Here is a 16553-nt window from a genome sequence, read left to right as displayed (position 1 = left end):
ATGAAATTTTGTATGAATTTATCATGAGGAATGCTAATAATAGTTACTAAGATGGATCAGACATTTAATGTGCAAGGTGTTTTCTATGTTCTTTACCTGGGTTATCATATTAGAACTTCTAATTAGCTACTATCATGACTCTCATTTTGTAGTTAAGGTAACTAAAAGCCAGAACATTTAAGAAAATTGGCCAAAGGCCTACATCTTGTAAATGACTCACCCGAGGATCAATCTAATCAAAACTAGTAACTTCAATGCCTGAGTGTCTCTGTATGTGTTAACCTATAGATCCCTGTGCATTGGAGGGCAGTTTTGTAAATACTGTTCACGGCCATCTAGTATTCTCTTCACTTAGGCCTAACTGGCCAGAATAAATAAAGTCTACCTGAAGATTTTGTTTCTTAAACCTCTAGGTAAACAGTCATATCTGCAACTGTCTTGGGAAGTAGGTCAACAATTACATGGCACACATCCAAAAGGTCATTGAGAGTTCAATTACAAATGAAGGGACAAATAGAGATTTTCTTTAGGTTAAGTGTTTCAGTGAAAAGTACTCTTACCTGCCTTGTGCAAAACTGACGAGGATGTCGGCATGTCAACAGATTTCCTGCTAGATGCGAAAGAGATTTACAGTTCGTGATTGTTAGTTATTTAGTATATCAAACCAGTTATTAACGTTCTCTTTATTCAGTATTCCTCCAAGTATCCTTTTAAATTTTTATTGCAAGTAGTATTTATTTATTTAAGTTTATTTATTTATTTTGAGAGAATGAGAGAGTGCAGGGGAGGGGCAGAGAGAGGGAGAGAGAGAGAATCCCAAGCAGGTTCCTCGCCATCAGCACAGAGCCAGGTGTGGGGTTCGATCCCATGAACCGTGAGATCCTTACCTGAGCTGAAGTTGGACACTTAACTGACTGAGCCACCCAGGTGCTCCTGCAAGTAATGTTTTAAATATGACAACACTCTTCATAGGTTGGCTCAACTGTAAGCTTTTGGAGTGTAGGCAACACGTCTGTCTGTCTGTCTTGCTCAAGTGACAATCTCATTACCTAGTGTAGCTCGTGTCGTGTGGCTGGGCTCAATAATTGTGTTCAATGAATGAATAAATGAGTGAATGAGATAACTCTCTGTTTGTATTTTTCCCAACCCTTTATTCTCCTTTATGAGATTATAAATTATATGAGGAAAAACCAGAACCTTATATTAATTTTATCATGACCACAGCTTGCATAATTGTGAGATAATTATATTGCTTTTATTTCCTGAAAAAGAAATATTGCTCAGCAGTGGTTTTTTTGTTTTTATTTTTCCACTACATCTTTGAGAAGGAAATGTTTAAGCTTACATGTTTTCCAAAGGTACAGTCTAGGTGACCAAAGAGTACTGTTTTTGCTGTGTTCAAGAAGTGAAATACACAGGGGTGCCAGGGTGGCTCAGTCGGTTAAGCTTCTGACTTTGGCTCAGGTCATGATCTCACAGTTTGTGAGTTCAAGCCCTGCATCGGGCTCTGTGCTGACAGCTCAGAGCCTGGAGCCTGCTTCAGATTCTGTGTCTCCTTCTCTCTCTCTGCCTCTTCCCTGCTTGTGCTCTCTCTCTCTCTCAAAAATAAATAAATGTTAAAAAAATTTTTTAATGAAGCAGAATACACAAAGAAATCCAATATCACAATGCCCCTGTTGCATACAAAAGCCATGATTCCTAGTGCTCTGTTAGAATTGGTTTTGCAACTCACAGAACAACAGTCTGGGTTCTTTGAAGATAGAAACAGCCTAAAAAATGTGGACTTTGTGACCACAGGACTAAGAGTTTCATTTGAAAATTCATTCTGATCATTTGTACTTGCCCTGAGAAGTTACTATAAAGAATATGGAAGTATGGGGTGAGCGGAGGCAGGTCTCTGTCTTATGCTGTTGTATAGCACTCTAGGGGTCACCCCTTAGCAGGAAGTAGGTGTTCAGAGTTATTGGTGAAATAAACTATTGAAAAAGGCAACAGGATCATGATGAGTGAAGACGAGTGAAGAACAGAGAATTTCTATTTATAATCTCCAACATCTTGGGTTATTATTATTATTATTATTATTATTATTATTATTATTTTGTTTTTACCTTATGTACAAAAGGAAAGTCTCTCTGCTGAGCTGAATAAAAACTAAGCTGTGCCAGAACTGAATTCATGAAAGTGCTGGGAGATGAAATAAATACCACCAGTAAGTTTAGAGACTCTCTCTATGGACATGATACAGTGATATAAAGCAAGATGGTGTTAGAAGTTCTACCGATGGACAGCGGTCGGCTGCAGCATAACAATGGGGTTTCCTAAGCGTGCTTGCCCGGGTCTTACTTAGTGGAGTGTTTTGAGACCTGTGTGCATGCCATCAGTGTTTCTCAAACTTGGGCAGAAGAATTACTTGGAGGATGTGTTGAGGGAGACTCCGAGCTCCAGTCCTGGAGATTCCAAGTCAGTGGTTTGGGGCCAGGAAGAGAGGTCGCATGTGTCACAAATTCTCAGTGGATGACAGTCGCACCAATTTGAGGACAAGACCTGGATCAATGCTGATTTAGGGAACTTTGCCTCTTATCGTCCACGTTATTTCAAATCCAGATGTTATAAATGTGGTAGTTGTGTGTGTGCGTGTGTGCACACGTGTAACTTTCCCCCTAAGAACAAATTTTCCTTTTCTTCTTGCAGGTTTCTCTGCGAAGAGGGTAGCTTTTTTCCTCTTAGAATTAGGTAATAAGAGATATTTTATTTATTATTTTTAATTAATAGATATTTTAAAGTAAGCACAATAGCATGATTTTTGCTTTATTTTTGTTTTATTTTATTTTTTTAATTTTTTTCAAGTTTACTTATTTATTTCAAGAGAGAGAGAGCAGCATAAGAAAGAGAAAGAAATAGAAGGGGAGAGAGAATCCCAAGTACCCATCAGCACAGAGCCCAGTGTGGGGCTAGAACTCATGAACTCTGAAATCATGATGTGGGTCAAAACCAGGAGTCTGATGTTTGACTGAGTCATCCAGGTGCCCCTGGTTTGAATTTTACTTTAAGGCTTGATGTCCTGTGACCCAAAAGGAGCTAATTCATTTATTTTAGCATCAATTTCCATTTCTATTTAATATGGTGAATAGTGTCTTCAGAGTTTAGGAAGCTAGCATAGAAACAGAGGACATGATACAAACAAATATATACAGACATTAATATGAATACAGATTCTGGGTTTGATTAAGATTGCTGCTTTGTAGCATATGATTTTCAAGAATCACTCATTAGTTAAATTTCAATTTAGATTTAAGAGTTTTAATGGATCTTGAACACGGTGAAAAATAAAGTATATATAATGCCCACTGATTTAAAATAAAAATGCTTAAGGGGTGCCTCAGTGACTCAGTTGGTTGAGTGTCTGACTCTTGAGTTCGGCTCCTGTCATGAGCCCAGGATCATGGGATCAAGCCCCATGTCGGGGTCCACGCTGAGCATGGAGCCTGTTTGGGGTTCTCTCTCTCCCTCCCTCTCTTTCCCTTTCCCGTGCTTATGCTGTCTAGAATAGAGTAGAGTAGAATAGAATAATTTAGTTCATTGAAATGTCTGGGGATGTGAATTTTAAATCTGAGAAACTAGGAAGAAGGCACTGTGAGTTTAAAAAGGCCATGGCACATCCCTGATTGAGAATTCATGGTGTGCAATTTGGACACTGGTTTCTAGGTTATAATGTTGTGTTACTAGTTTTTGTAAAATTAATGTTACAAGAGGCATAGGTTTTACTCTAAAGTGCTATTTGCTCCATTAATCATTTTATCTATCTAGCTAGCTATCTATGTATCCATCCATCCATCATAGGTAGATAGATGGATAGATAGACGTTTTTGTTGTTATTTACATAGTTCTTAAAGTATTTCTTTGTCCTGGACACTTATTTCCATTGAATAGAATTTAGGTTGAATGTTTAATGCATTAGACCATGAGTTTGCTTCTTTATCTTAAAGTTTTTATGGTTTTCAAATGCTCTCTTTTGAAAGACTGGTTTATATTTTTCATTTCTTTAACTTTTTTTTTTTAAGTATGTGCAAAGTATCAGGGAATTCAGAGGTCTAGCGATAAGGACCACCTGTACCTTTATGGTACCTTTCTTCAAATAATGTGTGAAGTGTTCTTATTTCTATAATGGTGCCTTAGAATGCTGATAAATCATTATTTGTAAGATCAAGCTTCACCACTGGTTACCCCATTTCAACTTGGTATCACAAGAAACATTTACTAATTAAAATTTTGCCCAAACTCATGTTTTGGAGATCAGGGAACACATGTTTCCTACTAGATTTCTCTGAAAGCTGAAATTATGCTGGACTGTGAATGTAGAAACGTAAACTCTAAAACTGAAGTAAAATACGATGTGGAATAGACTCTGCTACAAAGTGAGAAAGAAAACATTTCTTTCTTGAAGACTAAGGGAGCGATATGCAAAGAATTATGACGCACAATTCATTCTTCCCTAGTGCAGCCTTCCATGAATATTTCCTTAAGCACATCTCCCAAAACACCCTGCACCTCGCAAACCTTGATTCTGTCACTTTCTGCCTGTTATTCTCAAAGGCCATTGCATTTGAAACCAATATTAGATTTTCTAACTGCATTTTAGTCTGATTACTTGTCATTATTCCCCACTTGCCTCTGAGTTCTCCAAAAGTAGGAATGATTCTCATGCGTATAAAAAAATATCTGAAATACCAGAATTAATATGTAAACTTAAGATATAATCTGATATAGTTAATTCAGACTGATCAAAGTTTTTTCATTTAAGTAACAGTTATAAACTGTTCACAAAATTTTATTAACAATCAATGCAGTGTGTGTGTGTGTGTGTGTATTGTATATGTATATATATTTTGTATTTATTTATTTATTTTGCTGTACTCATGACTCTTCAAGCAGAGATGATTTTAATGCTAGGAAATCAAATTTATTTGGACTTAATATCTATTATCTTTTATTCTATATGAATGAACCTTGTTTTAGAAAAATTTTTTAATGTTTGTTTATTTTTGAGAGAGAGACAGACAGCAAGCAGGGGAGGGGCAGAGTGAGAGGGAGACACAGAATCTGAACCAGGCTCCAGGCTCTGAGCTGTCAGCACAGAGCCTGACACAGGGCTTGAACTCACCAAACTGCGAGATCACGACCTGAGCCAAAATTGGATACTTATCCAACTGAGCCACCCATGCGCCCCTGTATATGAATGAATCTTTGAAATGAACTTGTATGAAAAGGGCATTTTTAAGTATTTCAACTCTACTAATACTGTCCTAATACACTAGCTTTTAAAGTTTACAGACAATGGAGTTTGACACCTTTGATGAATATTTATCATATACCATTTTGTTCCTTCATGTAATTTACTAACCCATTCTAATTAATCTTAAATATTCCACTGAAACATGAGGCTGTCTAGAAGGTAAAGGAGAGGAACAGTCCTGCAAGCTGTCATGTTTTTACTAACAAGAGTGACATTGAATGTAAATGAAATTACAGTCTCAGAAGAGCCATCTCTCTGTGATCCCAACCCCGTGACTTTAACTTGGTAATGTATTGAGATGTGATCTGTATTACCCCACTGCTCGGGACATCAGGACCTCACAGTGATGTGTTTAGCAGGGGGACGGGACCATGTGATCAAACTGGAAGAAAGAGACAGCTTCATGCACTGCTTCCTCACATTATCTTCACTTCTGTAACTTTTTCAATTAAATTTCAACAAGAATGTCACATCCAAAGTGGTTTCGCATTCCTCATCTGCCTTTCGTGAAACGATCTGATCTGTGTGCTGTGGGAGCTACTCGTTACTGAGTAGCTGAGTGTTGCTGAGTCTGCAACATTGGTGTGGTCAGCAGGCTGGAAAATCTCTCAGATCTAGACCATTTCATGTAAATTATATCCTGCCTTTTCATAACCTTATTTTTTTTTTTATTAAATGCTGGCCAGAATTAGGGTTGACGTCTTCCTTTAGGTTAGGCCAAATGTGAATTCTTACAAAATATATAATTAAGGTGAAATTTCTATTACCCAGAGTTTTAGAGGACAGTTTAAAAGCATTTAAAAAAAAATGTTTGTTCATTCATTCATTCATTCATTCATTCATTCATTCATTTATTTATTTATGAGAGAGAGAGCATGAGTGGAGGAGGGGCAGAGAGAGGGAGACACAGAACCAAAGCAGGCTCCAGGCTCTGAGCTGTCAGCACTGAGCCTGATGCGGGGCTTGAACTCACGAATCGTGAGATCATGACCTGGGCTGAAGTCAGATGCTTAACCAACTGAGCCACCCAGGTGCCCCAAAAGGCATTTTTATTACTCCTGTATTCTCTCTTCAAAGCTAGTGCACATGACTCAAATATCATCACATGGTTTTTTTCAAAATGTTGAGAACTTTTTATTTTTCATATGTCTGAGTGGCCTTTGAAGTTCCTGTTTGGGGCTATTAGGCCAGACTTCCCCTCACAAATGGGTGCCTTCTTTGAAGGATGGCAGAATGCTTCTGGCAAACCCTCTTAAGGCACAAATGAAAATGATCACCTATATAAGCACAATAATGACCCTATTGCTTAATTTGAGGCCGCTGCCATGAGCGAATCCCTCTCTGCTTAATATTGTTAAACAGGATGTGGTAGAATTTGTGCGCAAAGAATATATGCAAGTACTGTGCAAATATTAAAATGCTATTTGATGCAACAATATAAAAGTCACCTGTATGGGAAAGTTGCACTCATATTTTGATGAGTCTTGTCAGGCTCAAGATTTTACAGCAATCTTGTGTATTTCTATCTTTTTCCAAGAGAAAGGAAAAAAAAACATAATTTTATTGTGAGTGACAGGGTTCTTGAAGCTGATAGAAGGAAATGATAGCCAATGATAGTTCTCTGAAAACTTCTCCACTTTCAACTGAAGTTAACAGTTATTTATTTATTTATTTATTTGTAGACTGAAAATGTTCTATCTGCTGTTTTTATATTAACATAAATTAATTTTGCCATTCATTTATTTGTATATGTCGTGTTGGCACAGTTGTGTTCTCCCAAGGAGTTTATCTGAATAAGATCGGTTATAAATGCCTACCCACAAGGAGATTATGAATCTGATTGACTTCTAAATGAATTAAAGGTTCCTCTTCTTTCTTATGTTTCTATGGCTTTATTATAGTACTTGGGACATGAAATTATTTTTTGGATTCCTTATTATAGATGATATGAATATTGATGAATATTGACCACAAGGAAGGATAGATTTTTTTCAACAACACCTGACACATCTAAGAAAATATTTGTTGAGTGGAATGAATACACGAAGGACAAAATCATTGGTGAAACATGTATGGACTTACTTAAGTTCTATAGAACATGAGACTGCGTCCAGAGGAAATACACAGATTAGTGAGGCATTGACTCTGCGTTTGAAATCAATCAACATGGAGAAGGGAGTACACTAAATATGCAAATAATTATTTTATCAAAGAGGTTAATAAGACAAAGTATTATGCACCTTTAGAGTTGAGTGGCACTGTATCTATGAAAGAGATTTCTGAACAGATTTCATAACGCTGTGTCGCTAGAGGTAGATTTAACGGATGAGTAACAAAAGCCAATGTTTTATGAATTTCCTAGCAAGTTGAGTAGCCTGATGCTGATGAGAATGACGAAGCAATAAGCACCCAATGTTAGCACCGGTGGATGAGTCCAGGGAGGGAAGGCACCATGACAGTCCCTTCTCTATTTCTAGATCACCGCATAATACTGTGTAATACATCATACTTGGCACATGGCAGGCCCTCAAGAAATACTTCTTTAGTGATGAAATGGATAAATTGTTGGGAGATTTACAGTGGCAATTCGAAGACTGTGTTTGGAAGGCTCTGAGTGTAGAATTATGTGTGTGAAAAATATAGTGAGTGATAGTGTGTAATTATGTCCCACAGTAAATAATGCACCTACACAGAGGGGGATCTTTGAGTCCACCTGTCATGGGAACTGGGCCTTTCCAGTGGCATGGAGTCTGCAGAAAGTTGGAGGCAGGCAGTCCTAGGAATTGACAAAACATGAAAAAAAAAATAATTCGGAAGTAAGTTTTTGAGGTAACGACTAGATTAAAAGAAATTAACTCCCTTTTATGAAATACTGGCAAATAAATGGAGTTGCAGTTAGGAAGATGTTGAATGTCAATACGCGTGTAAGGTTTTCTGTCTAGTAGTAGGAGACTATTGCAAAGTGTTCAAAGAAACATAACTAATGGAAACATGAACTTATTTCTGACTAGAAAACCTAAAGACTAGTTAGGTAGGGGCGACTGGGTGGCTCAATTGGTTAAACATCCTACTTTGGCTCTGGTCATGATCTTGTGGTTTGTGAGTTCGAGCCCCGTGTCAGGCTCTGTGCTGACAGCTCAGAGCCTGGAGCCTGCTTTGGATTCTGTGTCTCCCTGTTTCTCTGTCCCTCCCCCGCTCATGCTGTATCTTTCTCTGTCTCTCAAAAATAAACATTAAAAAATATTTTTAGGGGTGCCTGGGTGGCTCAGTTGGTTGAGCGTCCAACTTCAGCTCAGGTCATGATCTCATGGTTTGTGGGTTCGGGCCCTGCGTCGGGCTCTGCGCTGACAACTTGGAACCTGGAAACTGCTTCGGATTCTGTGTCTCCCTCTCTCTGCCCCTCCCCTGCTCATGCTCTCTCTCTGCCTCTCAAAAAATAAATAAACATTAAACAAAAAACAGTTGGTTAAAAAAAAATAAAAAAGACTAGTTAGGTAAAAACTGTGGGCCTCAGAAGGGAAAAATGAAGTGTTTCTAGTAACTATGCAACGGTGGTGGTTTTACCATTGGTGCTCTGGGCAGACTGTCAGCTGTTCCTGGATGTCACAACTTGTTTACGAGGCAGGATTTCCTCCCATGTTTTCATCCCTACGTGGGGCATTGAAGTCCCGCACGGTTTGTTCAGGGGACTTTCAAGTGTCATGGCTGGTGAGCAGTATGCTATCCATCGGGCTCTTATTGGAAGATCTACACTCTGAGTTTCTTTTACTCTTGTCTCTGGTCTTCACATCAGATACTCCTCCTTACCCTTCAGTCTTTCATGTATTTTATCACTCTGTTTTTCTAACTCATTCCAATACCGACTTTTACTATGGCCTCTCTTTTCTGCCTAACCTCCCCCCGCCCACTCCCTCCCCCCACCCCAACTGTGCTATTGATTTTTTCGTGGCCAAGCAACTGGCTCAGTCTGCAACCATCCACATATTCTTAGACCTGCACTCAGGCAAGAGGTTTATTTAGGGGTTTGTTTTGTTTTGTGTTTGTTTTCTTATAACTAGAGGATACCCTCGGGGAGGGGGGGTATCTTTTAAGTAGAGGCTACCCTTGGGTGGGTGAACAAAGTGATAGTTGGAAAACAGATTAATGCTTCCAGACTTAATCCTGCAACTGATCTGTAAAAAGCACAGATGACTCTAAGACATAAACCTTGTGGAAATATTAAAATAAGATTTTAATGAAGCAAGAACAAGAACTTTGGGTGGAAAGCTGAGGAAGGCACATTGACTTCTATGCACAATTCTGTGTGTGCTCCCCCATGCCCCCCCAAAAATAAAGAAAACAATCTGCTTCCTAGAAAAACATTCTGGAAACTTCTGTCAGAGCACCCCAGAGGATATTTCACATCACGAACAAAGAGGTGACGGACAGCCATGACCATGAGTGAGCTCACAGAGGGGAAAATGGACGAGACACACAGAAGGTCAAGAATGGCATGCGCAGCAAAACAAAGCAGATTATTTTGAGCTTTTACATAGAGACAATCACAAATTTAATTTTCGTGTAAATTAAATATGGCTTCCAGCCCTCTTCAGGGATCAAAATGCATTTAGTAAATTCACCTGGAAGCACTGGGAGGTGGGCCACATCCAGGGTGTGTACCATTATGTCAAGCCTTCCTTGGCCTCTGCTGTGTGAGTCTTGACCCAGCACTCGATTTCCTCGTCCACCTGTGCTCGTGCACGAATTCCCTGAGAGACATGGCTCTGGAGGACTTAATTTAATAACATTAACTCTTTGACTTGTTTGGGTCAAAACAGCTACCATTAGCGCTAATGGATTTTGAATTATTGCATGGAGCGTGTGCTAGTGTTGTACGACTAAAAACCTACCTTGATACGTAAATAAATAAGATCTCGCTTTCACTCTGTGTCTACAAAATAAATGTCTTGAAATAAACTGCGTACCACTGACTCCCTCTCTGTCACATAGTCTCTCAGTTCCTCACTCCATCCCATATTCCAGTCTGTCCTCCAACAACAGCTTCATTATTGATTTGCCTTAGTACCATTTTCAATCGCCATATTCTACTGAGATTTTTTATCGATTACTTCTATTGCATACCGCCCTGATTCTGTTGTCTTGGCCCTCCCCAAGAAGATCACTCTGCATGTTTGCAATATCATTTTCACCTGCTTTGTTGACATCATGTTTTCACCATCTCACACACCCAGCCTGCTCACTTCTGCCCAGAGAGATTTATAAGCATCTTTGTGTTTACTCTGAAGTCTCACCTTAATGTTTATGGATCTTGACAATTTTTAAGACCTAGGCCAATTCTTACCTCAGATTTTCAAAGAGACCCATAGTTTATCACGCTGGCTGTGATATCTTTGCCTCTGAGGAAGCAAAGTATAGACAAAGGCCACATTTAATAGCAAATGATCATATAGCATGTTATTTTGGGTATGTTTAGATGTGACAATGAGATCTGACAATATTTTGACATTCTACTTACAGTCTGAGAAACGAGTGCTCGCTACCTGCTCAGTTCCTTTGCAGGACATATGTATAATTTAAAAGGGAAAAAGTACACACCACAATTTAAAACGTCGCATAAGTGATACAAATAATCACATTTAATTTTCTTTAGTATTATAGAGCGTGAAATTAACATGAAACTATATGTTAAACTTCCAAAATACTTTTCTTTATCTTAAGACACGATTGTCTAAAGGAATTCTAAGGGGCGCCTGGGGTGGCTCAGTCAGTTAAGCATCTGACTCTTGATTTTGGCTCGGGTCATGATCTCACGGTTCGTGGGTTCACCGAGTCAGACGCTGTGCTGACAGTGTGGAGCCTGCTTGAGATTCTTTCTCTCCCTCTCTCTCTGTCCCTCCTCCACTTGTACTTTCTCTCTCAAAATAAATAAATACATATTTTCTTTTTTTTTTTAATTTTTTTTAACGTTTATTTATTTTTGAGACAGAGAGAGACAGAGCATGAACAGGGGAGGGTCAGAGAGAGGGAGACACAGAATCTGAAACAGGCTCCAGGCTCTGAGCTGTCAGCACAGAGCCCGACGCGGGGCTCGAACTCACGGACCGCAAGATCGTGACCTGAGCCGAAGTCGGCCGGTTAACCGACTGAGCCACCCAGGCGCCCCATAAATACACATTTTCAAAAAAAAAAAAAAAATGGAAGAAGGGACAACATTTGGGCCTGCTTTTCCAGCCCAGCCTCGTTAGGACCCCTGAGGGAGTGCCCACCAGCTTCACACTTGTGGGCACCCATCTGTTTTCTTTTCTTTTTTTTTTTTAATTTTTTAATGTTTGTTTATTTTTGAGAGAGAGAGAGAGAGAGAGAGCAGGGGAGGTACCTAGAGAGGGAGACATAGATCAGAAGCAAGCTACAGGCTCTGAGCTGTCGGCACAGAGCCCGACGTGGGGCTCAAACTCGCGAGCTGTGAGATCATGACCGGGGCCGAAGTCGGTCGCCCAACTGACTGAGTCACCCAGGCACCCCACTTTAAAAAAAAATTAATGTTTATTTATTTTTGAGAGAGAGAGAGAGGGCGCGAGCCATCTGTTTTCTTTATGCACGGGCACTGCTTGGCGTGTGTGATTCTCTTCAGTTACGTATTAGGTTTATATGTGGCCATGGCTAACTACTGTCCATTTAGTGGCTTCAGAGAGCACGGATTGGTTACGTTACAGTTCTGTAAGTGAATCACTCAGTGTGGGTCTCTCTGGCCTAAACACCTAGGTGTTGGCAGGGAGGACTGTGTTCCTCTCCTGTCCCATTCACGCTCCTGTTGGCAGGATTCAGTCAACGATTATGCCTGAGTTCTCCAGGGTCAGTCCTGGCTCCCATGTAGATCCTGGAGGCCTCTCTCTCCTCCTTGCACCTTGTCCCCTGCCCCTCAGAGCCAGCAGGGGCCTGGAATCCCTCCCCTGCTGCCATCTCTCTGCCTTGTCCTTCTGGCCTTCTTTCACTTGTAGGGATTCATAATTAGCTCTGGCCCACCTGGATAATCTAAACTAATCCCGTCTCAGCATCCTGAGTGTGATCCTATCTAGGAATTACTTTTGGCCACAGAAGGTGGTATATTCAGTTTCAGCATGCTCTTCTCGATGGGCTCTTGCTTTGGCGACTGTCGCTTATATCATCGGTTCCACAAAGCTTCTAGAACATTGTTCCAGTGTTTCATGTTATCGAATTTTGCTGTGGAGATTTTTGAGAACAACCTAATCTTTTTTCAACCTTTGAGAGATTTGTTCTTTCAATTGATATTCCTGTAGCATTTTTCATTATATGTGAGTTTCCCTAAATTTGAATTTATGATCGTGTCTTTGCTATTTTATAAAAAGTTCTATCAGTGTGTCAACCCATCTCTTACCTATCCTCTGGACATTGTATAATTTGTCCAACATCTCAGAAAAAATTACTACATATTTGAATAAATTTCTATTTAATTTATTGAATTTTCCCATTTTAGAACAGCATTGTTTTTGTTTTCTAATATTGTCCCTAGATTTTACCTTCAAACACTTATCTCTGCATGTTGCTTTTGTATTTAATATGATTAGGCAAATTCTTTACGGACATAATTTATATTTTTATCGTGACCATTCTGTTCTTCATTTATCATTTATTTTATGGGCCCTTTTCTCTGAAATCATAACTTGTATTCTGGCTGTTGCTTTATCTTCGTTATGCTTTAATTTTAATGAACTCATTATTTTGCTAAGTTCTATAGTACAAAGTATTTGAGGAAATTTTTCTGTTAAGTTTTAGATTATGTCTCCAAGTTTTAAATGGAGCTATTTTAATATATTTCCATGAGTGCTATTTATTTGCATTTATTTACTTATATTTGCATGACGCCACTTTTTTTTTTCTTATGTTAAATTCAGGTAATTCTGTCTGCAACTATTTCTTCTAAAATATCATGGGTAGGGGCATCTGGGTGGCTCAGTCATTTAAGCCTCTGACTTTGGCTCAGGTCATGATTCTGTGGTTCGTGGGTTTGAGCCCTGCATCTGGCTCTGTGCTGACAGCGTGGAGCCTGCTTGGGATTCTCTTTCTCCCTCACTCTCTGCCCCTCCCCTGCTCACACATGTGCACTTTCTGTTTCAAAATAAATAAATAAACTTAAAAAATATTTTAAAATAGCATGGGTGAATTCTCCATTATTCCTCCCTACCATGAGATGTTTACAATTTGAAAGTTGGGTTTTGTGTTCTGTGTACTTTCACGTAAATTTGACCCTTGCTGGGATGCACCTGACAGATGCATGGAACTCTCTGCTCGCTCATTTGTGTGTTTGTTCATCCATCCATCCATCCATCCATCCATCCATCCATCCATCCATCCCAGTAATTCAGTTCACAGTCATTGCACTATAATGAGTCAGTCTAGTTAACTAGATTAGCGGGAAGTGTGGTGACACAGCGCTTGTTCTTGAGGCTTGTTCTGGAATGTGTAGTTGGATTCTAGGGGCAGCTCCATGGTCACCATGGTTACTGTCTCCCCATCTCTGTGGACCACACTGGATCCAGGAGGGAGGCTGGGCCCTCCATTCCTTGCTCTAATCCCCGGACTTGGGGGTCTCAGTGACTTCCCCAGGATCTGCAGAGTCACAGCTGTGGAGGTGGGGCAGAGTCTGTGATTTTTTTTCTTTTGCCTAAGTTTTGGAGAGGGGGGAATCTCAGAACTGGGTTCAGTCTACAGTCTTTACCTGGAGATGGGGTGGGGGGGCTGTGAGGTCTTCCCCTCCATGAGGGCTCTGTTCCTGTCTACTCACACTCGACTAATCTGGTCCTTCTTCAGGAGCACAAAATTGTCATCAGATAAGCCCCCCCCCCCAATATCTCATTTTCTCCCTTATTTATCAGCTCTCTTTTTTTTTCTTATCTTTCATTTTCTTTTTCTCCCCTGTGAGAGCTTTATAAGTTTATCTCAATCTAATTCAGTTTTCTATTTTGTGATGATTTTTGGACCTGAAAATGATGTATATTATGGTTTTTCCTTTTTTTAAGTTCTTATTTTATTTCATTAGCTTATCCATTTCTCTTTTCATGGTTTTGGACTCTCCATCAGCTCAGCTTTTATCTTTTTTTCTTATCTTAAATATTTCTTTGTTTCCAAACATTATGCTACATTTTTTTTTCAAATGGGAGAGACTATAAAGCAAATAAAGTTTATAATGTTTCTTTAATAATTATGTATTACATATAATATCAAAGATTATATTTACATTTAAATAATAGAAATATATAATATATAGTGCTTATGTACTTATAATATTTATTTCTATATTATAATCTTTTCATATTGTTTATATGTTTATTTCTTGTTAATACATATTGTTTTTGAAAAGCAGCTGCCTAACCATTTAGATATTTCCCTAAGATCAGTGTGGGGGATTTCATTTTCTCTTTAACTTTTTTTTTTTTTTTTTTTTTTTTTTTTTTTTAGATTTTACTTTAGAGCTAGAGAGAGCACGTGAGCAGGGGAGAGGTTCAGAGAGAGGGGGCAGAGAATTTCAAGCAGGCTTCACATTCATCAAGGAGCCCAATGTAGGGCTCCTTCCCACAACCCTGGAATCATGACCTCAGCCGAAATCAAGAGTCAGATGCTTGAGTCTGATGCTTAACCCACTGAGCCACTCAGGGTCCCCTGGAGATTTTGTTTTTAAACAGAGCCACCATCACCTCTGCTGGTCCCTCTCTAGTCTGTATTTCAGCCACAGGATAGGATTATTCTCGACTTCTAACTTATGATGCAATCTGCTTCCTCAGGGAGAAATTCTGGTATGCTCAGGGGAGTCCTGCTCCCTTTCTGGTTTTTGAAAATCCCCCTAATTTCAGACATCCACTACCAGTTGCTTTCAATGCTGGTAATTCCATATAGAGACAGACATTTTAATGACGCGGTCTATGGATGTCTCATGTCTGTTCTTCCTAAAATCCATGGCACCACACTAATCATGGAATGTTAGCAGGCGCCCTACCAGGAAATTTCGTGTTTATTCTGAGACATTGCAATGCTTCCTCAGTTGTGTATCCACCCATATAATTATGCCTTTATTAAAAATTTTTTTTAATGTTTATTTATTTTTGAGAGAGAAAGAGAGCACGTGCATGAGCAGGGGAGGGGCAGAGAGCAAGGGACACACAGAATCCCAAGCAGGCTCCAGGCTCTGAGCTGTCAGCACAGAGCCCGATGCAGGACTCGAACTCACGAACCGCGAGATGATTACCTGAGCCGAAGTCGGACGCCTAACCGACTGAGCCACCCAGGCGCCCCTTTTTAAACCCATCTTTTCAGTGCTATTTCATATGACATCTTTACAGTTTTGTGGGATGTGAATGGTGTTCCTTTCTCGGTTTCAGTGATGTTATACACATTCTCCTACTTTCATTTCCCTGTGGTGATTTTAATCGGCCTCTTCTCCATGTGTTATCTCATCCGAAAGTCACAACCACTTGGTTGAATCTAATTTCAAAGAAACTAATTACGGAATCGATTTTGATTTGGCAAAACAAAATGAGAAACCCCAGAACTAATTTTTTAAAGCAAATATTTTAATCCTCGAAAAAGAGGATTCTTTCTGGAAATTCAACCATCATCAACTACAGGTATCAAAAAGAAAAAAAATACTATTGTTATTGGTATTTTTCTAACATCAAATTTAATTTTTTATACACATTGTAAATCATTTACAAATGATTTATGTATATATACATATATATATGACATATATATATACACACACATATATATGACGTGTGTGTGTGTGTATATATGCATATATATATATATATATATATATATATATATATGCATGCATTTTTTTAGCCTATTAGAGACTGGAAAGTGTTGGAGCATGACTTTTAAAAACCTATTCAACACTTCTTTTTGCAGCAGCTTTTATGGGACAGGTAAATTTCTACAAGACTCTAAGGTCCCTGATATCACTTTATTTTCTAATGGAAGAGCAGAGCCAATAATCAAGTAGAGGCAATCAAATAGGGTGGGCACTACTTTACATGTGATCACAGAATCCTCTTTAAGAAAATTATGTATAAGCTGATTGCTTCATTATAAGAGGGAGAGAGACAGCCATGCAGAGACTGGTGTGGGCAGGAGACAAGGGATACAGGGGGCTGGGATGGTTCTGAATTAGAGGAATTATAGAAAGACAGATTCATGTACTATTCAAAATGAACCCTGAACCTTTGAAAACAGAAGGAAGACA

The sequence above is a fragment of the Acinonyx jubatus genome, chromosome D2 (assembly GCF_027475565.1).
Source record: "Acinonyx jubatus isolate Ajub_Pintada_27869175 chromosome D2, VMU_Ajub_asm_v1.0, whole genome shotgun sequence".
NCBI lineage: Eukaryota > Metazoa > Chordata > Mammalia > Carnivora > Felidae > Acinonyx > Acinonyx jubatus.
Note: the sequence above shows the minus strand (reverse complement) of the source record.